Consider the following 27,192-nt stretch of genomic DNA (forward strand, 5'->3'; position numbering starts at 1 on the left):
TAAAATTAATTTATAGTATGACTATAGCTGGCCAAGAACCAGGGGCTCACACTAAACCAAATGGGGTAAAAAACCGGCTCTGCAAGCAATTCTGAGGTTTTGGCTCTGTCCAACAACTACAGTTATAAACTTATTGTATAACTTACTGGCAAGAGAGGAGCATCAGACTGACCTCCACTTGCATCACAGAAACTACACATTCATTGTCTTTGAGGCGAAAATGTTCCTATGGTACCATTTTAATATCCTTTGTGGGCTGGGTCATGAATCAGCATTGGCAGCCACCTCCGAAGCCGTCTGCCTGCCAGCCTTCCCAGCTGGAAAACTGGTGAGGCAGGAGAGATGTATACATAAGGGAAGTGATGGTTTCCCAATTCCGAATTGATTTGTACGTGAATCCGCTCAGGTTTAAAGCGCCCCAACGTGCCAAAAACCTGGTCCAAGGAATATATAGGATGGGGAGCTCACCCTGCGCGGGCTATATAGGATGGGTTTGTGCACACGCGGGCAGCCCTGCAACCCCACTCCCCGCACCGCTCCTCGTGGCGGGGGGTGGGGGCGACGCTTCCACGGGGGAAGAAGTTTGGTCTGGCTAAAATTGGGATTTTTTTTTTTTTTTCCCCCTAGATTTTCTTAAACTTTATTTTCTTATCCCCCACCCGCCTTTTTCTTCACCGTGCCCGTGCGGGGAAAGGAGGCGCGGGGAGGGAAGGAGGCGGTGTCCCGGCGCTCTCCGGCCGCGGGGCAGCCCCGCCGCGCTGCCCCCGTGCCTGGGGGCCCGGCGCCCTCTGCCGGCCACCCGCCGCAGCGGCCCGCAGCGGGGGCCGCGGGTTCGAGCCCCGGCTCCGCCGCGCCCGCGCCCCGCAGCTCCCGGCCCTCACGGGCTCACCGTGCAAGCCTGGCCAGCGCTCGCCGAGTAATTAATAACGACGAGTAATAAACCACCGCGCCGCCACTCGGCGCACAGCTCTCAACCCCCACCTAAAAGCATCGAGCAACTGGGACAAGAGGTTATTTATAGCTGCCCGTAGCAATTATTAAATAGTAAGAAACCGCTTTGGTAGGTGCAGACTGTCCCCAGCCCACCTTCCCTGGCAGAAGGAGCATCACGACTGGGTGGCAGAGCTGGATCCTGAAAACCCCTCCAGACCATCAGAGGCTTGGAGCAGTGGTGCCACAGCTGTGGAGCACTATTGTAACCTCAGTCACAGGATGTCGAATGTCAGACCTTCAGGCCTCAAACCAGGAGGAGGACATGCACTGACCATCACAGAGAGGAACTATTGCATTTTACCTGTCCAGGTGTTTTCTGTAGTCCCAGCCTTGGCTTCATAGCTCACATCCCTGAACTACAGTTTAGTGATTAGATCAGTCTAAGTCAGCATATCTTCACGTTTCATCTTCTTAATTCTTGTTCCAAATGAGAGTTGTGTTAGCTTACTCCTCCTCTTCTTCCCCCAGAAAGATTTGTCCCAGTCTTAGAAACTAATCCTTCAAGGAGAAAATAGGATTAGACTGGCAATGCCATGGTTTTGGTAGTAGAATAGCTGTGTTTTCGCAAACGCTCATAAATCCAACCTGCAGGTACAAGCCATTGGTCTGAGCTGCCACCCAGCTGTTCCAAATGAGCACCATGCTGCCCGGGTTCCTTGGCCATGCACCCTCCTCAGCTGCACTCCCTGTGAGCAGCCAGGGGAGAAGCTCCAGCAAAACACAAGGAAGCTCCAGACATGGAGCCAGACTGCTGCAGCAGTAGGAAAGACAATTTTTCCTCAAGTAAAGACATGCCAAGTCTCTTGGTTCCCATGCCTCTCACTGAAATTGCCTGCTATAAAATCCAGGTGGAATGTAAAATGTAGTTAAAAAAAATACTAAACCAAGACAAACAGGATTTCCTGACTTTTCCTAGAGAAAGTAGGTTAGGCTGCAGAGATTACAGCTGAAGGGCATGGTCCACCTAGATGGAGGGCAATAGGGAGGTAAGAGAACATGCAGCAGTGGTAGTTTGATTGGAAAAGAGGCCAGACATGAGACATCTTGAGGAAACTGCAGTACAGCTACACTGTGTGACAGTCTTCAGTCACTGTATACATCCAATCTACTTCCACATAACCCATTGCACCTTTAATGAAAGTATAGCAGTCGACCAGCGTGAGATGCCTGCACTTCCCACAGGAGGACCGTTCTTATCCCCATCCTGCTTTTGCACTTAACCTCAAGGCACCCCTGCCTGCTCTAAGACTGCAGGACCTCACAGAGACCAGGGCAGGGGAAGGACAGGCCTGGAGGGGTCCCTAGGTCTGCCCAGCTCTGAACAAACTCCCTGCCTTCTCAGGGCAGAGGGCATGGCCGCTCTCCTCTGCCTCCTCCCAGCTGGTGGCCACAGTCACTCAGGTCATGAGCACAGGAGAGAAGTGCAAAACCCAGTTTGCCTACACTGATCCCCAACTCAGCAAGGCACCTAAACCTCTCCCTCTCTCCAGCCTGCAAGAAGCATTGCACAGAAGGGTTTCAAGTGGCCACAAAGACCAGTCAACCACCACCGAGGTACACAATGTCTTCTCCTCCTACACCACCATTCCCCCACCTCCTCTCTTCCTGCATTCAGGCAAGACTCACTATTTTTCCCCACATGCTCTGGGAGAAGGGAACCATTGTGGGATTTTTTTGGTGGTGGTGAGGTATTATTTTGTTTGTGTGTTTTCCAAAGCCAGTGGGCACAGGGTGAGGCAAGCCCGTGCAAGTGTGCAGCAGCACTGCTGTGAGCTCCCATCAGCCCAAGTGGCACATTGCCTGGGGACACTGACGAAATACGTGGGCTTCTGCTTGATTGCACAAAATGCCCCTGAAATTGCCAGGTCAGGAGGAAAGGTGCAGTGCAGGATGTGACAAACAGATAGCAAAACCCTAAAAGACCAGCCAAAATCCCTGACCCCTTCTGTTCCTATAGCAGTGCCCATGAGCCAGGAAACCCGTTACACACCCGGCAACAACCAGAGATGGAGTGCACAGATACTGAGGGATTATCAGCTCTTCCTTCACAAGCATCGACAGAACCACCCCCAACCTGTGTCTTCCAAGCACTTTTAAGACTCTTGCCATGTGAAAACATTTGAGAGGTTTTTGCTGCTATTGAATGAATGTTTTTTTTCCCCTTCTTATACAATGATGTGGTTTATCTTAGTTGCTCAATGGGATCACTGCCTTTCCAATGAAGAGCCTATTTTAAATATCAACCTAGGTTGGTATTTTAAGAGTTATTTAAAATGTCACCAGTCACAGAATGTTTAATTATTGCAAACATCTTTCAAAAAATTCCACCGTGGGTTTCTTGCACCAAGTGATTTATTTCGGATATAATTTCTGTTTAATTAATAGGGGATTTAGCTCTGACCTGGAGGGTGTGAGAACCAGCAGAGGAGCTGGAGTTGAGTCAAGTTAACATTAAACCTGCTTGTGCCTGTTGGAGGCTGAGAAGGAAAAAAAACAACAAATCAGGCTGGCACTTATTCAGGTGCTGCTGCTACCCAGCAATATTCTCATGTTGATTGCAATGGAAAAATTGTAAAGGCAAACAGAACTTGGGGGGGAAAAGAATTAATCACCAGAATATGAACACTGTGCTTTGTTATTTATTTTAACTATGTATATAATTTGCTATAGAGTATAATTACCCCTAATTTCAGCTGAGATAATATCTGGGCCACTCTTTGTTATTCATATAAGCTCAGAGAGCAGTTTCTCAATCACTCTGGCCTGAATTTCCTTACACCTTGAGAACAATTGGAATCAAGAACTAAAAGGCTATTTTGGGAGGGGCAAAAAAAAAAAAAAAAGCACACCTACTTAAAAAAAATTACAAAATTGGAAAATGCCTAATCTGTGCTGCTCAAAACACCAGGTTACATCAGAACCAACTTTAATATCCTGTAAAAATCTCTTAGTATGACGCACATACAGCTGTCTAATATTGCTGCTTAAAATGCCTTCGCGTTAAATAAGATTCTATGCTGTAAAATTTTGCAAGGTGATAAAACAAAAAAATGATATAATAAATATAAACCATCTGCATTTTTTAACAAGCCATTTGGAAATGGATTTAATTTATATTTAGAATTGTTTTGAAGTGTTCTCTTTTTTGAAAATGTCCCAGTTACAGTATATTAGGTTTTCAGTAGAAAGATTAAAAGAGCTGACGCACAAATAAACATGCATGCACACCCAGAGCAATTTCCAGAGCTATGAGAGCATTTGATTCTTCAAGGATACTACAGCTGGCTTTTAGTCACATAAAAAGGGTTAGTGTGTGCAATCGGCAGCTCTGGAAAATGGATTCATGAACACAAAAATGCATTAAAACAACATTAAGATTTTGGCAACAACCAACATACGCCAGGAAACCGAGCTTCAGGCTGAACTCGCATCCTTAACTCCTTCCACAGTGCTTGCTGAAAGGGGAATCATTCTGCAGGAGGGGAAAGCCCATCCTGGGGTTTCTAAACATCACAGCAGAGACACCAAGGGGAGCCAGGACTCAGCATGGTCAGGGCAAAAGAGAGAATGATGCTTTTTGGTATGACCCAGCTCCCGTGGCATTTATCTCCTCTAACAGACTCACATCTTGTGTCACAGCTCCGTTCAGCCCGGCATCTCCACTGAAAAGCTTTCCACTTAACTCCTTCGTATTACTTCTGCTGCCTTGCACTCCTTCCCCCGCTGCACAGGACGCTCCCGAGCGCTTCCTGAGCATTTGTTTCCAGCAAACCTCCAATGCCAGTGAAACAGGGATGAGCCAGCACTGTTCAAGGATCTCAAAGAGCTTTGTGTGCCCTTGCACCACTGCCCAGCACCCTGGGCCCCCTCCCCTCTCAGCTTGCCACCAGCTGCACATTAACCCCCCAAAGCTTAGCTCAGTCTGTGCGAGACTGGTATTTGCCTTTTTGAACTCACTTCAGTTCAGCAATCCCCAAAACCACAGAGTGTTTTTATTCTGAGGAATCCCACTCCTAGAAGAACTGATGGTTTTGGCTGGTTTTGCCTCCTATTACTTTCCTCTCTACAAATCCCTTCTTAATATTAAAAATCAATTTTTTCCCCCCAAAACACAGATGGTGGTATAGTACCAAAAAAATGTAAAAAAACAAAAGGGGCATTTTATGTCTTTCCAAGCAGGCAATGTATAAAAAAGATGTAACCACTACAACCACTTTACTTCTTTTGCTATTCCTTCTCCCAGCAGAGCAACATCTACCAGGAAGCATTACAAAGTATGAGAAAGTTACTTTTTAAAATAAATTAAGCACTGTATTACTACTACAGGCATTATCATGCCTACCAATAAATATCTGAATGGTCATTTGTTTAATTTTAAATCATTCACTCTATTAATAAGCAAATGCACTATTGAGCAGATATCAAATGTAATTCTTCTGCCTGAAAACAGCTTCTGAGAATGTTACGTTCATCCTCATTAAGAAAAAAAAAAGGCTTTTATTGGACTTCCTCTTTCTATTTTATCATTTAATTACCTGGTGCTAACATCTGATCAATGACATCAAAGTTTGAACAAGCCAGGGATTTTTCAAAGACGCACCTCTGGACAGAAAACTGCATTTCCAAGCCCAGCATTTTGCCTTTTTTGGCGCCTAATTGCCTTCCTGTGCCAATTAATGTACAGCTAATAGAGATCTACTCTCTCTGCTGTAGGATACACAATCTAAATTCTCTGTGCCCTCTCTTGTGTGCTCCTTCACAGCTTCTCTGTTAGCATCATCACAGCTCACTGTCTGCTTGAGTATGAGAGTTTCTTACTCACTTTGGTCTTTTCTTTCCTTCCCAGAAAGCCTTCACTGCTCATGCAGCCTCAGGAATGTCAGGACTCAGAGGAAATTTTTTAAATCTAATTATAAGCTTGTATTTATATTTTCACCTTCCAGTTTTCAAGCTGTGAGGGAGAGGAAGAATTCCTTTCTACCTCTGAAATCGGGAAGTTCTGCCAAAAAGATTTACACAGCTGGCATCTCACCCTCAACACATAAGGTGGGCAGTCACCTCCAAGCAATTCCTTTTTCCCTTCCTATGTAATTCCTCTGTTCCCTTTCCTTATTTCTGGGGACTCTAAATTTGTTGTTTCTGTCCTGAAAAAAAAAAAAAAGGAATAAACAGAGGAACTTCATATCTCATTTGTATCTACTTCCTCTCTCAGTTTTCACTCACTCAACCAAGGAGAAAGGAAGCTGTATTTCCAGAAGAGAGGAAGGATTTAGAGGTTAAAACATCATCCTTTGGCTGTTTTCTGGATTATTTGTTTCCAGATAAGAATGTATGCCAAAGAAAGAGTAGATGGAGTTCTTCAAGCAGAAAAGACACTGGAATGGCAAGATGGCAAGACATTTCCAGCAGGAAGTTAGCCTTACAAATAACCATTTCTCAAGTGCTCCCTAGCCACCTATTTTCAGCATCAAAATTCCCCAGAAGCAGTGATCTTACAGCACCAACAGTGTCAGAATAAGAATTTTAGACAAGCAGAAAAACAAGAGAAAGTTAAAGTGATAAAAGTCTGAGAGGAATGTAAAAACTGCTTTGGGGGAGACTGTTTTCCCCTCTGGGTTTCCCACTTGCTCCTAACAAGGACTGGAGAAATGAGAAACTCCTATATCAGGAAATAATTTTGTCCTTTTTTTTCAGATCTTCAGATGCACACAGAGAGCATGTTCCAAATAACAAACAAAATCACAGATCTGAAAAAAAAAATACAACACCACCATCAGGGCATGAAGAAGGTTTGGGGGTGGGTAACAACAGTGGAAATCACTGAACAGCACAACCTAAACCTATTCTTAGAAATGGATCAAGATAAGGCACAATGCTGTTTTCAAGGCAGGAATTTTTCTTTTGTCATTAAAAAAACAACAACCAAATGAAAAAAAAAAAAAAAAAAAGAGCCCAACAAAACATCAGTTTCAGGATCTGACCTCCCAGCTCAGCACAGAACCATTCAGCACAAGATAGCAACCCTCAGTGCAGAAAAACAAAACCCCAAGTAATTCCCATGTTGCCTGGTGTTTCTCCAGCACACACACATACATGCTTGCACTCTCACCACTCCACCAATAATCCCTACCCTAAGGATGCTTCAGGCACCACCCTGGCAGCCTTGAAAACTGCAAGGTGAAAGTATAAATACAAGCTTATAATTAGATTTAAAAAATTTGCTTCTGAGTCCTGACATTCCTAAGGCTGTATGAGCAGTGAAGACTTTCTGGGAAGGAAAGAAAAGACCAAAGTGAGTAAGAAACTCTCATACTCAAGCAGACAGTGAGCTGTGATGATGCTAACAGAAGAAGCTGTGAAGGAGCTCCTGTGAATGTGGCCCAAGGAAAGATCTAAGTCTCCTTCAAAGGCCCTGGAAGGGCTCCAGCTGGGCTTGCTTCAGGGAGCACATCTGCAAACCCACACTGCCCATCAGAGAAATGTTGTTCAGGGGAACACACATGACTGATTTGCTCATACAGCTTGGAGTGCTTGCATGCCCAGCTCTGCAGGTGATTTATGTTGGGACACAAGAAAAAGCCCATGCCTGCATCCACCAGTAGCAATACCTCAGCAATAAGGAAACTGATGCTTTTCCCTTGCTGTCTAACAATCTCAATCCTAGCACACACACTGTGGGTCAGTTAAGCTCAGGCAAGACTGGAGTGCAGCCTTTTGTGGCCCAGCTCTAGCTCAGTACTAATTCAGTGGGGCTGCTGATATTCCCCTGGACAGTCACCCAAAACTGGGACAGTCACCCAAATTCTCCCAGAGTAAGGCTCTGCTCGGGGACAAGTGGGGTAACTGCAGTCCACTCCAAAAACAAAATGGGGAAGGAGTGCTTGTTACTTGCCTCTACATTCTTAATTTACGGGCATTTCATTGTAGAACACCCTGAAGTCCATTGATGAACTGTTGCACAGGCCAGAGCAAAAAAAAAAAAAAAAAAAAGGCATTTCAGGGCTTCCTCCTTTCTTGGCCAGGCCCAGCACACAAAAGAAGGATGTTCCTTCACCTTTTCCTGCCCTGGGTTCAGCTCCAGTAATGTATTATTCCTCTTTCCTCTTCTTCCACCCCTTTCTCCTCCTCTACATCTACATCTTCTATTGGAGTTTTTCTCCTCCATGTTGCAGTAAAGGCAGTGGATGTTGATTAGGTGATAGTTGGGGTAATTCTAGCAAAGCAGCTTTTCAGATAATTTCTCATGACCTTGATATTCAAACTGTTCCTTTTAACACAGAATACAGATCTACTTGCCCATATATCAGCATGCAGTTGTCACTGGTAGCCACTGTAGCAATTAGTAGTCACTGGAAAAGTCTGAGAGGCAGGAATATTTGACAGGAGCCCTGATTTCACTCTCTCTCTCCCCTTCTCTCAAGAAAAGTTACTTGCAATCATTATCTTTGCTCTAAGAGTGCACATGTTTTATGGGCGGCCAAGACTGCAGCAGAAAAACAAAAGGTAAATTTCAGTAAAAGCATTATTACAAAATCTAGTCAAGCATTGTAAATAGAACTGCCATATTATTATTGAGAAAAGGTGTAGTGCCCATGCAAACTACATATTTGATTAGGATCTGAACTCTTTGCTGAACCATGAATCTGAAATAATTTAGGTGATACATATAAATTTAATTTCTTTGTTCAACATTCCACATCTGAAATGATGCACAGCAAATGTGCAGCTCTCACTGAAGTCTGCAAAATGAGTCTTCTTATAACTCGCCTATACTGTGTGGAAATAATCTGAAATAATCTTAAAGGAAAAGGAATAAACCTATTTTAAAAACAGCTGAGTCCTTTAGATTGTATACCATAACCAATTTATGGAGATAAATGGAATTCAATATTAAAGAAATACTGGGTTTTTCCCCTCCTGTGGAAAATTTAAATGCAGAAACAAAAGGAAAAAAAAAAGAAAAAAAAAAAGAGAAAGAAAAAGAAGGAAAGAAAGAAGTGGTATGATACAAGTAACACTTGGCTATTGTTTCTATATCAGTGGCTGCTAGAGGCACTGCACCTTGTTTTTCCTGGCCCAAGCTAAAGGCAAGCTGATTGTGGAAATGACTCATTCCATCTCTATAATGGAGATACACCAGCTATTGGACATCTTTATTTCTCATTCATTAAATGAATCCAGTGTCTACTGCTGTGATAGCCATCAACAGACACAGACAAGGAAATAAAAAAAAAAGGGGAAAGAGCAAGAAGGAGAATACAAATGAATATTATAGACTACTGTATGGGCCCTATTACTAAAAATGAATACAAAATACTCTAAAAAAAAAACATTAAGCCGGTATTGGCTTACAATGAGGTCAATATTGTGATTCATTTAACTCAGGGGACAATAAATCTTGATATTGACTGAAAACATAAGTCAATATGCGTACTGTTGTGTGCATTCCATTATAAAAACGAGGAGGGTAAGTGTAATGGAGAGCACTTTCAGAAGAGAATTAGTTTTGCCACAAGATTTTGTCTGGTTTTTAAATTCACCACTGCAGACCACCATAGCTGAATCCTTGGCCCTCCGCTGTGAGGCTGTGGGTTGGGCTGGGGACCATCTCATCCCAGATACACTGGAAAGCTCCAGCACAAATGGGAGCCTTAGAGGCTCAGAAAAGGTGACAGGCAGTAGAAGACAGTGACCTTAAAATGGCTGATCTGGTAACATTTAAGGCTATTTGTGCCATCTCCGGGGATAACTTCAATGAGGAGAAGTCAAATATAACCAAACATTTCACACTAATATGGAAGAAAGGAGTCAGAGGGTCTGTCTAGATTCTTTCAGCTTTAAGTTTTGTTGAGCTGTAAGATACAAAAATCCAAAAAAAAAAAAAAAAAAAAGCAAACTGCCCACATACATGCAAAAAGAAAACCCTCACCTTTTTAAAAGCATCAGTTAAAAGCAGAGTCTGTATGCCTAATATCCAAGCTCCCACTCTGAACTCCACCAATGCAGCCTGGCACTGACACAAGAACAGGCAGAAAAACCAAGGCGGCCTCACAGTGCTCACAGCTCTGGAAAGTTGCAACAAAAAGCCCCATTTTTGCAGAAACATTTTGATGTCAGCAGACTGGCTGGCCAAACACATTATTCTGCTGGAAAACTCCCACCTGCAGCTAAACTGTAGACAGTGGGCTTACCTGCCTGTGCTGTCTAAGCACAGTTATCATTCTCCCTTGCTGCACGGTCTTCCAAAACACCTCTTAAAGACCAGCTTTAAGGCCAAGTGCCACAGGGAACCCCCATGCAGCTCCAGCTGATTCCATTAGCACCTGACCTCCTGCATTTATGTACAGACCAACCTACTCTACAAACACTGAGCCTGCACAGTGGGCACTTCCTAAAAGTCAGAGAAAAAGCTTTAAAAAGTCCTGCTCTTGTAAAAGCATCCAGTTTAACTGAAAAAGTTGTGCTACTATCAGTGAAATGCTTCAACAGTAAAATTAAGTTTTCCATGAGCACCAGGAACAGCATGTGACATCCCAGGCAACCATCTGGCCCCAAGTTACTGACCTCTGAAGTCCATCAGGGTGAAGAGCAAAACTTTCTGCTTTCAGCATGTGACCAGCTTCAGCAAGTCAGCAGCCAAGGAGGATTCCCTTTCTGACCTTATATCCAAAGATGCTGAACCCTCACCATCACTGCCCAATTCCCCAGGAAAAGGGATGGGCAGCAGATGAAGATGAGAAAAAGATCCCACCCACCAGTAATATTGCAAAAGGAAAATCACAGGACCAGAACAGAGGCATGCAGGAATACAGCCCTTATGCAAGCCAGGATGACACACCCCTATATGGGTGCATGTACACATAAATACACACACATTTCTGTAAGTGACAGTACTTCAGCACACAGGGAGAAGGAAATGTGAGTAGGGGAATCTGTAGTCAGTGTCCTCTGCATAAAAGTAGCATGACAACATGCTACAAAACAGTAAAAGAGCAGTAGACCACTTCTCACAGGACAAGCTTGGTGTCACAGAGCCAGAATGTCACCCACGTTGGTTCACAAGCCAGCAGTGCCCTCTTCAACCTGCTTCCACCCACGCTGGCTCCAGGACAGGCGGCAGCGATCAATACCCACATGCTGAGCTGCAACGACTGAGAGCACTCCTGGCTTAATGCATCCCAGAGAGAAGCCAGGAAGTTCCATGCCACTGGCATGCACAAAATTCAGAGGTTACAGAAACAGGGACCCTGCACAAGTAAGATAAAAATGCAGCCTGCAGTTGTTTAGGAAAGTGTATGTCCCGGCAGGCTGAGGGACAGAGCACTGAGGCCGGGTACCACAAGCCATCTAATGTCATCACCTCACTTAAACATCTAGGAGAGAGTGGCAGACACTAAAACTACTGCTCATTACTCCCACCACTCCTATCTGGGTATAGGTTTAGTAATGCCTGTCTGTCTCCTAGTCCAACATATTGTTCCAGCCAGGACAGAGTTAATTTTTGCAGTAACCTGGAGAGGGTAGGCCAGGTATGGCCAGGACCCAGAGGTTTATTCTATACCACCTCATGTCATTGCCAGGGCTGGGGGAAAGGGAGTCTCTTCCAGGGAGAAGGGGTCTCTTCCAGTTGGTATAGCATGGAGAGGGAGCAGTTGGGTGTTATCTGATCTCAGAGGGTTTCCTTGGGACTTGATCACCTCTTTCTTGTATTCTCTGCCCTTATTACCATTGCTGTTTATTTTCTAATCTCATTGCTGTTTCCAATAAATTGTTCTTATCTCAATATGTGAGCTTTACCTTTTGTGCCTCCAAATCTCCTTTCCATCCCACTCCAGAAGGAAGTAAAGTAGAAGGGACCAAGAGGCTCATGGTTTGGAGATTCTCAGTGGGAGCACTAAACTGGGAAGTACCATTCCTAGACCATGACCTGTATGCTTAAATGAAAGCAAAAGAGTGCATAGGCAATGACCTCATAAGATTTCTTGCTTTATGTGACATCCTCCTTAATATGCAGCACTGATTTGCCTATCCCTATGGTGCTCCTGACAAAGACAGCTCACAAGGATCAGGCCAGCAGCAGAGGCAGAGGGAAGGACATCTCACAAATTTTAATGGACGTGTCAGCACTCTGTTGTCCTGCCAACCTTGTTGAATAAGCTTTATCTCAGCAGAGAGCACATCCTTGCTGGGAAGGACTAGTCAGAGCCTTGACCAAGGCCCATTTCAAACCTCAGGTCTGGCTATAAGCACTGCTGGACTCCAACAAGCCTAGATGCAGGTCTTGGTCACGTTACTGCACGTCAGAAGTTTACAGACATGCTACTGCAACCAAAGCTTTGCCTGAAACCCCCCCGAGAGGAAAATCAGCACGCCCCTGTGTTTGTGTCTGCACAGATATTACCTGGCGTGGCTGCTTGCAAACAGAGTATGTCCTCTTTCCTGCTGCGAGTCAAGAGCCTGGTGTCTGGTGTAGAAGGTGACTTCCAGCTGAGAAGACTTCAGCTCCCCTGGGCAGCAGCAGGTGCCCTCTGGCAGTGGGGGCACTGGATCAGGGGGACCTGGGATGCGGCTCCATTGCGACAGCGTGCCCACACATCCAGGTACGGGCAGGAGCTCTCCTCACTCATTGCATATGGACCTGCTGACAGCTGGGAAGGAGCCTGGGATCCTGGCTCAGCTACAGCCCAGCCAAAGGGCAGCAGTGGGATAGGGAGGGTGAAGATAGCCACTTCCAGCTGAAAAGGGACATTTTGCAAACTTTGTGCAAACTTTGCTGGTTTGAGCCGGCGGTAGGTCAGAGAAAGCTGGCTCCTCTCGTTCACCTAAGAAAAACAACAAACAAAAAAACAACCCCAAAGACCCTTAAAATTGAACAAAGGCATAACATGCCACTGCTTTACATATTAAAAATACTAGAATTTGTTCCCATGGAAATCTTCAGGAGCCTTTATTCTTTCCCTGAGTAACAAGAAATCTGTTTTCTATTTTTAAAAGGCACTAATTCTTTTGGACCCAAAGCCACAGAGAGACTCTGCTCAGTGTGTTCAGATTTTGTCTCTCCCAGCCCAGCCTGCCCCCACAGTGAGTGCTGAGGCAGAGCCACAGTCCCTGCAGCTGGGCTTTCAGCTGGCTTGGAAGTCACTCCCACCTGGTTGAGGTAGGTTAGTTATGAGAACACTCTTCCTGCTGCCCAGGTGCAAATCCACTTGTGCACCCACCACTGCTTCCATGCAGCAGGGGGACACAGCAAGCCCAGACAACATTGGGAAGCCATAGACGAGCTCAGAGCTTGCAGGCAGAGCCCCAGCTATTAACAGATTATTGTAGGGACACACACACACCTTCCTTCACATCCCTGTCCAGGCTGGGACTTTAATTCCTCTCCCTGGGTTTGGCCTCCCTGCCCATATCTCCATCTCACACTACACTGCCCCCATAAGAAACCAGGCACAAAGCAGAGTGTTCACCTCCCAGACTGTGGGAGGTTTGGGACTGTTACATGTACTTCACAGCTCAGACCCAGCTCAGCATAAAACATTCTGGTTTTCTCTCTCTTTTTTCCTTTCCCCTTTTCTGAAAGATTCCTCCAGAGATAGGCAAGGAGGAAGCATTTTTGCCTCCAAGAAAGAATGAAAATTACAACCCTATCTACATAGCAAAGGATACTTTACCCCTGGGTGCAGAACAAGAAGGCTGAAAGAAATGCAAGCTAACACAAAAATTATGAGCAACTTTGGATGTGGGTAGGTCTCTGGTGTGAGACCAGCATGCAATCCTTTCTTATTTCTTCCTCCTTTCTGTTTCTAAGATGCAGATAGGTATTCAGATCATATAGTGGGCAAGACAGATAAATAAATAAAGTTTTCAAGATTGCAGAAAATGTACAGCTCTGTGGTTGGGACTCTAATCACACAGGCAAGGATGAAGAATAAGTCCTGAAGAACTAGTAAGAACAGGAAGATGAAATACATTCAGTGCTGTGATAATTAATTAAACTACTTCAGTTAGGGACACAGGTTGGTGCCATTTCTTGTGCAATGTATTTATAGGCATATCAGTCCAACAATGATGGAGAGTGAAACCTTGTCTGAAATACTGCTCTTCAACAGCCAGATAAGCACACTAGAACAGCTCTCAAACATGTAAGCCAGCTCTTTTCCAGCCCTCAGTTATTCTCTGCCAGCTGTTTAGTCTTCCATAAAGAATACCTACATTTTCCCCGCATTCAAACATTTTATCAAACTGCCATATAAAAGTCAATGGATATTAAAACACAGTAGTACTGTATATTCTTGCTACAGCCCCGAATTCAATTATAATCCTTCAAGACCCCAGGGAAAAGTTACAAGTGGAAACACTGTGTGCTAAAAAAAAATGAGAAACTATGGCATTCAGCATTTGTAAGTTTATTTCTACTGCCTTTCCTCAGGAAAGCAGGTACAAATAATTTGCAGTCATGATATTGCTTTTGTTTGGAATCCCTCCTTTGCTTTGCTGCTAACTGCAGGTAATCTTTAGTTTAAGTTGTCTTGCTTATGAGGATACCAAAAGATTCTCCTCCCTACCTAGATGCTTCCAAAGCATTAGGCTTGCGACTAAACAGGGGAGTAGATTCAAAACCCATAAGGGTTCCCCATACCAGTCACCAGCAATTGCATCAGAAAAACAAATAAACAAACAAAAAAAAAAGGCTTTTTTACTTCCCCCCCTCCCCTTTTTTTTTTTTTTTTTTTTTGCATAGATACCTTTAGAGACTTTTACTTTGAGCGAATATGGGACTCGTCACTTGATGATTAATTTGCATGTTGATAGGCAGTCAGTGTAGCAGCTTTCAGATTAGGGACATTCCGCTGCACACTAAAAGGCACAAAGAACAAAAAGTGAATTTCAATCTTGCCCTTCTTTTCCAGTCAGTGCATTCCCAGCCCATGTCTATTGATGAGCACTTGGAACAATACCAAAATGCAGTGTAAGATCAATCCTGCTGTTTACTTCGCTGAGCTGAAGGAACAAAGGACAGAAGAAAGGACTTAAACCCAGCTATAGTAAAAGAGTGGGGATGAAGGATGAAAAATGTGCCTGATGGGCAGTAGCACAGAGTAAACTCATTTAGAAAATAGGCAGCTCCAGCTGAGATAAAACCAATGATGATTTGTATTTTGTACTGTATCTTCAGGGGATAAAAGCACTTCTATCAGATACCATTGGAGGCAAACTTGAAACACTGCAGTAAAATGCTATCTTCCCTACCAGGGAGAGAATAAAAATTCCCCATAATTGCAAAGGAGTGTTAAATATCTGATTGTGCATGCCTTTTTCCTCCCATGGTGAGATAACTCAACCCGGTCCTCTTTTTAACTTCACAGGACCTGTCTAATAGAATATTCAGCTGGATGTTTTTGTATCAAATGCAGCATGACATCATGTTGTACTTTGATAAATACTGATAATTGTAATTTGGGGGTTTATTAGCCTCTAAGACCTTTTCAAAAAAAAAAAAAGAAAAAAAAAAAGAAGCTATTTAAAGAGAGAAGGCACTCAAGTGTCTGAACAGGCAGGAAGACGTGAAGAGAGGAAAAAGTTCTTCAAATGCAAATGCCTTAACAAACTGTAACTAATGAGAAGGAGAAAACAAAACACTCCCTTCTATTGCTAAACATAAATTATTCTAAATCAAAAATGTATTTACTTTTACTGAAAAGCAAGAATATCTGACACAATGAACTACCACCATCTCAGGCATGGAGAGCACAACACAGAATAATAGAGATGGTAAAAATGAACAGCAGGAGAATTGATGGTATCCTTGTTGATATTGAAGTACAGGGGAATTTTGTTGTTTACTGATCACCATTTACAGGGTTTGTTCACCTCTTTAGCTCGAAAAATTACTTCCCAGAGGCTATTACTTGCTGACAGGGATGTGTTGGCTCCTCACTTACACTGATCAATGTACATTCTTCCAGTAAGGATAAAATTTGAAGTAATTTATTTGATTTTCTATGATGCTTCAGAAGAATCTCTGACTGCCACCAAGCAGCAGATAAACAGTGCTCCAGTTTGCAGGAGTAAGCACTTGGAGACAATTATAAATTGACCTGCCTGGACACCAGCACAATGGGTATGAACACTGTCTCTGCACATAGGGAGGTGGTGTAGGTACATATATACACACGTATATATGTGCATCCAAAACATTTTCTCCATTTCACCTCACTTTCCAACCCCACTGTTTACTCTGAAGTGACCTGACGTGTCTCTTTTGTCCCAAGATACAATAGCTAAGAAACTTGGGCCCTGATTCTGCAACTCTCCTCTTTCACTGTTATTCAGCAGCAGACGTCAAAGCACTGCTGATTAAAAGCCAGCATATTAGAATTAGAAAGGAGGTACACTCTGTCTTGTGTTAACATCACGGCTTCCAGCCTATTTCTGTGCTAGAAATTTAAACCCTCTTTCTAACTAAAATATTACACCTGCGGGTGCTCTCCTGCAGTCTAACAGCCTGCCAGAAATTAATCCAGCTGGGCAACAACACATCCACCTTGCCCTGGTGAGAGAAAATAGCACTGTGTATGGACCAGTTCCCAGAAGAAGGACGGGGTTTGGGTCTATTTACAGCAACTTTCTCTGAATTTAGAAGTATTTCTGTTTAGTTCTGAGTGCACCCTCTCTCTCCTTACATAACAAACAGCAGAATCAGATAAACTGCTGTTAATTTTAATTCTCTCTTCAGAACATTCATACAAGCACACTCACCCATGTTTGGAAAGAATCCTCTATATTTATCCATAAGCATAAATATTTGGTACACTGATGGATCTTAAATTTTTAACTATGTTCTTCCAAGCTTGAGAGTTCATGTTTCTTCAGAGACAACACAAGCCAGTTTATAACCCTCTAGAAACTCACAGACTCTGATAAAGGTTCACAGCAGAAATAACCCTTACTACAGTGGTGAAAATACAACACCATCAGTATAAAATAAGGCAGCATTATTCTAAGTAATCCTGTGTCCATAAATTGCAAGATTAAAGTGCCTATAAATTGCAGAGTCTTATTTACTTCTAGATACAATTACATTTACAACAGATAAATGTCCAAAGTCTTTGAAATCTTAAGTCCCTGGTGTGAATTTCTGGATGCAAACCTATACTGCATGTATGTGTAATGCACATTCCTGTCAAGAATATATTTCATAGGAAATCTAGTGAGGAAAAAACCTACCTCCTTCTTCTAGCTTTTTTCCCCCACTGTCATTTGCCTTCTGATGGAATCCCTGACAGTTGCTTTGAGTTTCTAGAGTGCTGCAACTAATAAAAAAGAAACAAACATCCCAGTCACATTCTTTTCCCTTATAATTAAATAGCATCAGCAGGTGATACTCAGGTCTGTAAAGCTGTATGTGGCCACACCTCCCCAGCTCTTTTCAAGGGGACAGGAAGCTCTGTTCACCTTTTGGGAATGGCCTGCTTGCATCCCCAGCAGGGTGAGCACAGCAGCTCTCAGAAGACCCACAGCTCGGAGCCAACAGTGTAAACAGAAAGCTAAATTTTCACTAGCTGCAAGGCATTTGAGGTTCCCTGACACATCAGCTGGATTCCTCAGGTCAAGAAAGTTGAGCCTTTCTAGTTTGGAAAGAAATTGTCCTTTTGCAATAGAAGGTCAGGAAAAGAACCCTTGCTACTAAATGAGAGAACAGCCTTAAAAGGATTGAAGCACATAATGTGAAACACGGGCACACAGACCAGACAGCACTGATAGGGAACATGCTCAGCACACCAAGGACAAGCCCTCTGCCCTCTGCCCCCCACCCAAGGTTCGTGCCTAAACAGGCACAACTAATATTTGACCTACACACTGTAAAACAGGACTATAACAAATGAAATACACCAAGAAACGTCATTCAGCCTCCCCAAAGAGTTTTTGAAATCTCAGTGTTATTTAATTCCTTAATTACTAATTACTTATATCTTAATTATTTGAATCCCACAGGCAAGATTTTTTTATATAACTGATTCATTTTTAGAGATTGTCCAAAATTTCACAGACCTTGCCAATTCACAGACATCAAGTTAGTTCTCTGAACTAACTTGAGTGAAAAAAAAAAAAAAGAAAAAAAACAGCCAGCCAACCAGACCTCAAAATTGCACTCATGTCTTTAGAATTTCTTCCTCTTCCTCAGCTCACCTCTTTTTTCAGTTCAGTGCAAGCATAAGAATACAAAGACAGAATGCAGACTAACTTATCTTTTTGAGGCGGGGCATGCTGGTATCCTTGTTTTAAAGGGAGGAAAAGTTCCCAAAACTTTAGAGACCTTATGATCCTAGAGATGGGCTGGTGGCAAGAAATCAGGCACAAAATCCAGGCTAGGTGGCTTACCTTGACAGCTGAACCATCAGTTCAGTCTATCCCTGAATTTAAGTACAGTAAGGGGCATTTACAGGAGGAAACACTCCAACAGCCTCTGCATAGATCTTCATGATGCCAACAACAGAGTGCTGGACACAACCAGTTCTTGGCATCTTTCCAAGCAGCCAGTGGGCACAAAATTAATGCCCAGATATCAGGGGAGATGCTCCATGAAATCTTACCTTTCTTGCCCAGTTCTAACACAGATTTTTCTGAACCTTCCTTTACATTTCAACTGGCTTGGACCAAAGCCTGTTTATTCCTAAAGATTTCCACTTACATTATTCTATCACTGCCTCCCTCCAAAGAGCTCAAGTCTTGGAGCAGACACAGCTGGCCTATCCAGAGCATCCTGTCCTGAAGCATTTTGCTGTCAAAGCAGTGGGCAACATCCTCTTCATCTCAGTGACCTCTGTTCTTCAAGCCAGAGCAGTAGACAGACATACCCTAAGCAGGCATTAAATTGTTTTAAAAAGGAAGCCATGAAAGAAAACAAAATATCCAGTGCAAAGACATTGAAATGAAGAAGCAGGAGGACTAAGAGTCTCTCTAAGTTTCTGTAATTTGCATCTTAAAAAAAAAAAAAAGAAAATAAAAGAGTTTCACAATTTGAGATTGGACAAGAAACCAACTCCACAGCTCTGTGAGGTAATTCCAGCAGTTTCCAAAAGAGGTTCTGTAGCACACAGATGACAGGCAGAACATGAGCTAAGAGGCTAAGAATGCGAACAGCAAGTAACAACAGGTCAGAGTGCAAGGCTTGAAACTCTGCTTTTAAGGGGTTAGCATGGAAATAAATAAATAAATAAAAGAAACCTGAAAGTCAGTGCTGACTTTTATCAGGGACCAGGGTCAGTGCTGTGAATGGCTGCTCTAAAAGGCTGGACTCCATCAGCCCTTGAACCGCTGACATCTGTGGGATCTGCCGACGGCAGCTGTAGACCTCAGGCTGATGTCTGAGGCTCTGTCCTGCAGGGACCAGCATTTCCAGGGCTTCTCACAGGACCAGCTGCCTTCCCCAAGACAAAACCAGTCTAGGCTCCAAGCATAGCCCACGGACCTCTCTGTGCTCCATGCCACAGCAAATCACTTGGATGAGCAACAGCGGATTTCAGAGCTAAAACCAATGCAGTGGGGCACATCCCAACAGCTGCTGTTTGAGGCTGACTGCAGACTCCAGCATCCATGACATTTGGGTGACATCCACAGTGTCCTGTAGCTATAAAGGCTGGAAACTTTCCCCAGACACACATTTCAACACAACCACCAAATGTTACTCTGATTCATATTTCTTGATAACCCTTCCTTTGCTTTCTCAGCTTTCCTAAATTTCTGTGTCATATGCTCCTTCCCAGTCCACCCTTCCCCTGTGTGGAAGAATTATGGGGAGAAGAACAGGACCAAGATGTTAAAAAGTAGCAATTTTCTAAAAGGCTAAATCATACAATGGATTAAAATCAGACGTTCAGGCTCTGCACAGGCAGTTCTCATGGAATGTCTGCTGTGCAGGAATCAAAGGTTATCACTATCTGGCTGATGTGATTAAATGAAACACATCAATGGTGTGTCTGGCTCCACATGTTCAAATGTCAAAATCTCTTTCCACCCGCCTGAAAAACGAAACCAAGAAACTTGTCTCCAATTACCACACCTTCCACTTTTCCGAGCAGGGAGGTTAAGAGCTCCACAGATAAAAAGGAATTATTCCTTATGCTACAAGAGCTCTAGTGAGTCTGATTCTGTATTTCCAACTGTGCAAAAACTCATACAGATCCCAAAAATGAGGTCTTCATCTAAGGATGTCAAGGAGGATCAGCTCAGGTCCCTGAGAGGGAATAGCATGGAGAAGTCTGCTCAGATGAACCATATACAGGCAGCAGCACTAGGAAGACCAAAATAGTCTCCATGACATCCTGCACACCTCCAGATATTTACACATTTTCCTATAGAAAAATGGTGCAAATGGCTGAAGTACAGAGAATTCAATTTTCTCAGAAAAAGTCTCTCTCCTCAGCCCTCAAACTGCAAGCAGAAAGGGGGTTTGGTCTCAGACACGTTTGCTCCATTTGAAAACCTTCACAAAAAGTTTCACCACCATCAGAAAACAAAACCCCTGGAAAATTAAAAATGTGCAGTGTGGTAAGAGCAAATTTACACCAAACTATCCCTCCACCCTGTAATGAGAGCAGCCAGGGTCAAGGGGAGATAATTAGCAAAAAAGGATTGAAAAAAAAAAATGGAAGAAGAAAAGAAAAAAGAATAAATCAAGGAGCAGGGAAGAATGGATGTCTGAGCTCTTCCCCTTTTGTACTTGGGGTCAGTAGCTTAATTTTCTCTTACATTTGAGTTGTTTTTAATTTCCAGGAAGTCTTCTCAGATATCTTGAAACTTTGCCAAATTATCATTAAGCCAATATTTTATCTCCTCATAAAAATGCTACAGTATCTCCCCCACTCAATACATACTGCAGAAATAGATCTTAAATCAGGGAGGATGGGAATTTGTTTTTAAAATGACTTAACTATTTCAACCATCCCAGAGAAAAGGAAAAGCTTTAAGGGAAAAAAAAAATCCCTTTAGTGCTGTCCTCCCCAAATATAATAATTATTTTCCTGTGGCTCTGTTTAAAATATCAGCACCACATATCAACATTATGTTTGCTCTTCACCTTGCACAGCTGACCACAAATGAAGTATCACAAGAAAAATAGCTATTAAACTTCCATGTGTGAGGCACTTACAGACATGGGATCTGCATAGAAGCTTCACAAATCCATCATTAGTCATGGTCTCCAGAAGCCCTGCAGGGAGGAAGCAAGAAAACCAAAAGCACACTGAAGTACAAACACTCCTTTGTGGATCATAATAACTTGAGAGAGAAAAGGGATGCTCAGCCAGTTAACAAGTATGAGTCCTGCCCAAAATGGATGTTTGACAGCCCTTCCCTTTATTAAAACAATGCATTTTCAGAGCAGAGATTTTTTTGCTCCTGTTGTCACTACTTCAAACAAACAAACAAAAAACAAACCCAGTAAATAAGCCCAAATCTGGCCCAGCAGAATAGCTGCACCATTCAGTAAATATGGAAGTTTGGTGAGGTCCCTTAGCATCATGGAAAAGCCTAGTGAAGAGCACAATTCCAGGTAAATGAGGTACAGGAAATGCAGGGAACTTATCTAGCCCATCATTAACCTCATTGTGAGACAGCCCCAGAGGCAGTTCTTTAGCCACCAGCACAGCCAGCTGTCAACTGTGTCAAACCAATAACGGGTTCGTTAGCTGGGGAGCAATCTGAAAAGCCAGCCATAGATCCAAATGCCTAAAAAATATTCTCAAATGTGGTAATTATGTCCTGCAGCTGCCAAGAATGTCCTCAGAGAGTTCACAGATATTGGTTGTACCAGCAAATCGGAGCAGATAACCACTATAGCCTCAGCAGGAGCATTAACAGCAGGCAAAAAACTGAAACTTGGAAGGAGAGGTTTTGAACCATCAGCAACAATTGGCATGGTAATTGCCATGCTACTTAAAAAAACAGTCTGCTTTTATCTTTTTAAAAGCATGCCAACCTAGCGCCTTCATTGCTTAACACAAAATTATTTTTAAACACAGTGTAGGACATGACATGATAACAGGGATGAGCTTCAGAGATGGATCCACAGAGATCCTGGAAAATGAGGTTGCCTTTGCAGTCCCATAAGCTGGGTAGCTAAGTGTGGGTGCAGGTCACAGAGAAATCAACGTCAGCTTTTGAAAACGCTCACACACTTTGAACGGTGACCAAAGGAACAGCCTGTGTGTAAAGGCTCCAGAGGGATTTACCAACCAGCCTGAAATTAGCAGGTGTTTCATGTCCATCTTGCAGTAGGAAAAAAATTGCTTGTGAATGATATTTGGCAGCTAGTAGATGACAGAGCAAACTTTTGCTTATTTCAGTGATAAGCAGCTAGCTAGCAGGACTGATAGGGTCTGGCAAAAGTGACAGGAAAAGTAATTATTACCTCTGAGCAATTTCCAAAGGCAGAGATCAGAATAACCAGGGCAGAAGGAGCCATACCACAGAGCAGCCTCAAGAAAACCAAATCCCAGATTCCAAAACCCACCGTCAAAATGCAACTTTTTAAACACTACTGTGCAAAGCTGTTGACTTTATGTTTTCAGTGGGGAAAAATAATATAATGGGATGGTTTGGGGTTTTTTTGGTTTTTGTTTTTCTGTGGTATCAAAATGCTGGATTTTGCTAATCTGAAAAGTTTTGATTCAACTTTTCATTTTAAGAAATAATTCAAAACAAAATAACTCAAGGTTTTTCCTATAAATCTCCTTTCTTTTTCCATCTGTTTTCATTCACATGCAACAAGTAAATGATTGTTTCTAAGAATTTGATTTTTTAAAAAGACCTCTTAATTATAATTTCACTTACCACAAACCAAAGAGAAAAATCATCCAGATTTTGCCCAGAGCCCTCACATTCCTGGAGTCAGAAGAGCCAGTATAATCATATGCAAAGTTTGCCTATCATACCACAAACCAGCTTTCTTTAAAAAAGCTACTGCAATAGAATAGAGGAACAGAATGCAGACACATCTCACATACAGCCCAAAGAACATCCTAAAACATTAGGAAATAAGGGATTATGACAATTAGAACTTCTGGGGAATGCTCAAGTGAAGATAAAGTCTGTTCTCAGCATTTCAGAGACAGAGCCTGGAACAGCATCAAGTTTTCATGGTCCCTGCTGACACACAGTTGCAACAATCCTGAAAACCAGAAGTTTTAAAAGACAGGATACAGGAAAATCAACTACAAGCAAGTAAGACAATCTGGAAAAGAAAGAGCCTGTCCTTTAAGATCAGCTAGATCAAGTTTACTTTCCAAGTTTTGTGGGTATTTTAGTTCTCAGCACTGGTTTATTCAGAAGACCTGGAATGAAGACTCAAGAAAAACACTCACAAAGCATTTCTTGATGGCCAAATGCTAACCTTACGGCATTCTCAGAATGCAATGACCAACATTTATCCAACTTTAACTCTGAGAGACAAAAAACTCAACAAAAAAACCCTACACACACAGCAACTTAAAATCAGGTGTGTTCAGAAGGAAGTTATGTTCCACAGAATTTTCAAAACACATGGGACACTTGAAATCTACACCAGAGGAAAAAAAAAAAACATAGAAAAAAGCCAGCAGCAATTTTAAACCAGATCTCAAAGTTTGTCAGTGCGGCCATAAGTGAGGAGCAGCATCCACATACAGAGGCTATGGAATGCCCAGCACCAGCTCTGAGGCATTCTTTGGAGGAGGCAGGTGGCCATCCATACCCTTTGAGGCATTTCCTCAATGGATTGAGCATGATGAATTCAAGTAGAAGAGATCCTTAACTTTTAGTCCCTTTCATCCCATTTTTAATTCTTCTTTCTAGAACCTCTCCTTCCTCCGTAGTCACTAACAGCCTTTTCTCAAATTTCATCTCCGTTCCATCACCATTGCAACAGCCAAAATATCTGCAAACCTCTGGGCATTTGCCAACACTGGACTAGCACTTCCAAAGTGTAAGGCAGAAATGCTTAATTAAAATTAAGTAACGAAAGGATGGTATTCCCGATGGTCAAAAATAGATTGTTGATTAGGCTGTGGCTGTTGCACAATGGAAATGGTTGATAACATTTATCTGTTTAAAAATTCTGAGCACTTTTGTTAGGTCAAAGAGATCAGCTATTACTCCTGTTCCATTCTTAACAACATGCATATCTAAAATGTTCTTGTCAATAGACAAGATTTTCTTGTCAATATTATTTGAAAAGGCAAGGCAAAATTTTCAAGCCCACACAGGTGACATTAGATTTTCAACACTTGTATTCATAAGTGACTTAGAACATTTTGCTTATCCAAACTAAAACTATTATGTTTATGTAATTTTTATTTTCTTCTGTCCAGCTTTCATCAAGTTGGATAAACAGAACTCCTGAATCTACTGTAACAGGAAAGCTTATTTTATTTAAATACAGAAAATGTCTACCACTGTCATTATGAAGAGGTCCCTAAAGAAGCGCATATATGGCTCTGGCTTTCCATTCCAGACACTTAGAAACTTGAAGATGACAATATGCTTTTAAAAATCTTGATTTTAACTGTTCCATTCCTCATTATTTTAGCAGAAATGTCCTGCTACTGATAAGCCTCTTGTGTGTTTTCTGCTCACAGAGGGGGGATATCAGCTGATCAGCTTGAACACTTCACATTCTCCCTCAACAAATGTCAAAAAACTATGGCTGTGTGTTATCCAGAGAAAAATAATCAGCACACACATCAAGTCAGGTGGCACAAAATGGAATGCTCAAGAGAAACAAATAACAAATTCCACACTTCAGTTCTCTAGCCAGAATCAATGCCCTAGGCTGATTTGTTTCCTGGGAAGTGCTCATTTTGTGTGATTTCTTACATCTTAATGTAATGTTCTTTAAACAAACTTTGTCATTAGAAAAATTTAAATATTTTAAATCATCAGAAGTCCTCTGATTACTTCAAAGCCCTCAGGTTCATGCAATCTTATTGCAGGGAAACAAAACAGATTACAAAACAAGGATTTTTCTGTGTATGAAGTCCACATGAACCTCAAGCACAGTGAACAGTGCAAAAGCAACTTGCTTAGATCACATCTTTTAGAACACTAAGAAGGCCTGGAGCACTGTGATTAGGCATTGCTGATGATAAACAGATCAGCAGCATGACAAAAGGACACCACCAACCCTTGCACCTCTCTCAGGAACTCCTTTCCCAACATTTATTGACTTACCATTTTCAAGACTCACTCCATTTCCTGGGTCATCATTTCTTCTCAGTCTCCCCAGTAACACTCAGGAAGCCCAGGCTGCCCAGGTTTCCCTCAAGGGACACAGCAAGAACAAAACTTTTGTTTATCAGGATGCCAAAGGTTTGAGTTTGGCACTCAAAGTGGCTGCACCACTTCCATAAAGATGATCTATTCTACAAACCTTCCATCAATTTGCTTTTCAGAAGCAGCAGGCACCTCTCTTTGACTCTTCAATACCAGACACTAATCCAAGGCACAAGTTTGGCTTCTGCAACTGTTCCCACTCCTCCCTCCTCCCACATCCCCTTACATGCCCTTTGCTGGACTTCTTGATCATAGATAAGAAACAGACACTAGCGGCTTATCAAACTTTTTTGAATTTATTTACCCTGTAAATCTGCCAGAAAATAATCAGCCAAAAAAAGATCTCCTCACCCATGCCTTAGCCATGACATACAACATCCCATATCACATATAACTTGATAGTGACCTGCTTTGGGTCTGCAATTAAACAGCCTGTTTGCAGGAGGTATCCATGCATTTTAGCACCTGCTGAGTTTGGGGGTTTGTGCTAAAAGGACACACACTGAATTCCTGCTGGCTTACCCCATTTGCAAATGGGGGAAAACTGTTCTTAAATACCAGACTAACTTAATAAAATTGTGGACAAACACAAATACCTTCCTGAGTCCAAGGTGTTTCACCATTTACTGTCATTCACCAGCAAACTACTTTGCAGCTGCCACTGCCATCACCCTCAGCAGGGCCCGTGCTGGATCCCACCACGGGTGCTCTCCTCAGACCAGATCTGCTGTCCTGCTTGGGTGAAGGGGGACTGTGCCCAGGTTGATGAGTCCCCACCTGCCCCCCAGCCTTCACCAGATCCCTGCCAGCAGGTAACAGCCTATTCACACCATGTGCCCTGTAAAGCACAGGCTTCCTTGCAAAGGGAGGAGTCACATGCTTGAACATGTGCTTTAGCATTCTGCTCATTTTGCTTTTAAAAATAAAGTGCCAAGAGAGTGAGGACTCCTCCACCAAAGCCAATGGGAAGCCAAAAGAAAGCTGTTCTTTTACCAACAGCATTGAATGTGCATCTAATAGATATTCCACATACAGGTGAAAGTGGTCAGTGCAAAGCTGTAACACTGCTGGAAATACTTTCCTTTACAGGCTTGGCTCTCACAGCCAAATATTTAAGATGATAAAATAACTGGCCAAACATCAGACTTGGCTGTGGCCGCAATAAACATTTTTCTTTTCAGTTGTAGTTCCCTTTCCCAAATCCTGCTAGAAGTCATTATTTATATCTACAAACTGGATCCATCTCTCTCTATTTTTTCCCTGGGTTTCTTACATTATTGCAACTATTGATTGTGGGAATTCATTTTCCAAGAAACGGTAAACTCCTATACATCAAACCAGATTTTGCATCTGGCATTCCCTATGAAAGCAACTGGCACTTATTCAAGTGTTCTGAACTGAAATCTTTCACGAGGTGTAAGCACCAAATCCAGTTTCTACCCCAAACTCCAATGTAGAAATGGAGCTCTGTGTATTGAGCGTCCAACTGCAGCTTCTGCAGAGTGTTGTTTACTACCATCTCTTCCCAAAGATATGGAATAATTTCCTTAAACACTTGCTCTGATTGTGCAAACCAGTATTCACCTTGAGACTGAAGCAGATGACACCATGTAGGTGAAAGGAAACATGACAGAGGCCACTGCTACTCAGCACTTCACAAAGACAGAAGCGGCCTCAGGGTACACAACAGAACGAGAAACTTTTTTTTCTCCCCTTACCACTGATGTTTATTGATTTGTCCAGTTCATAGGGAGCATCCCTTAATGTTCTGCTTTCATGTTTCTGCTTTGTTGCATGGGTACAGAAAAGAATATTGCAAATTGATCTTTCTCCCCTGCCTTTGTTGGGAACGCACTCCTATTACGTTAGCTCCCCTGGCCTGTCAGCTCC

The 27,192-nt window shown here is 42.7% G+C and overlaps 1 long non-coding RNA gene across 1 annotated transcript; it reads right to left on the reverse strand.

Moving 5' to 3' along the window:
* Positions 1-1,075: 1,075 nt before the first annotated feature.
* On the reverse strand, positions 1,076-17,315 carry LOC137471815 (uncharacterized). The gene is made up of 3 exons (XR_010997868.1): positions 17,221-17,315; positions 14,739-14,850; positions 1,076-1,491 (listed from the first exon to the last, which is right to left on the reverse strand). It is a non-coding gene; the product is annotated as an uncharacterized lncRNA (long non-coding RNA).
* Positions 17,316-27,192: the final 9,877 nt, after the last annotated feature.

The sequence above is a fragment of the Anomalospiza imberbis genome, chromosome 3 (genome assembly GCF_031753505.1).
Source record: "Anomalospiza imberbis isolate Cuckoo-Finch-1a 21T00152 chromosome 3, ASM3175350v1, whole genome shotgun sequence".
In the NCBI taxonomy this organism is placed as follows: Eukaryota; Metazoa; Chordata; class Aves; order Passeriformes; family Viduidae; genus Anomalospiza; species Anomalospiza imberbis.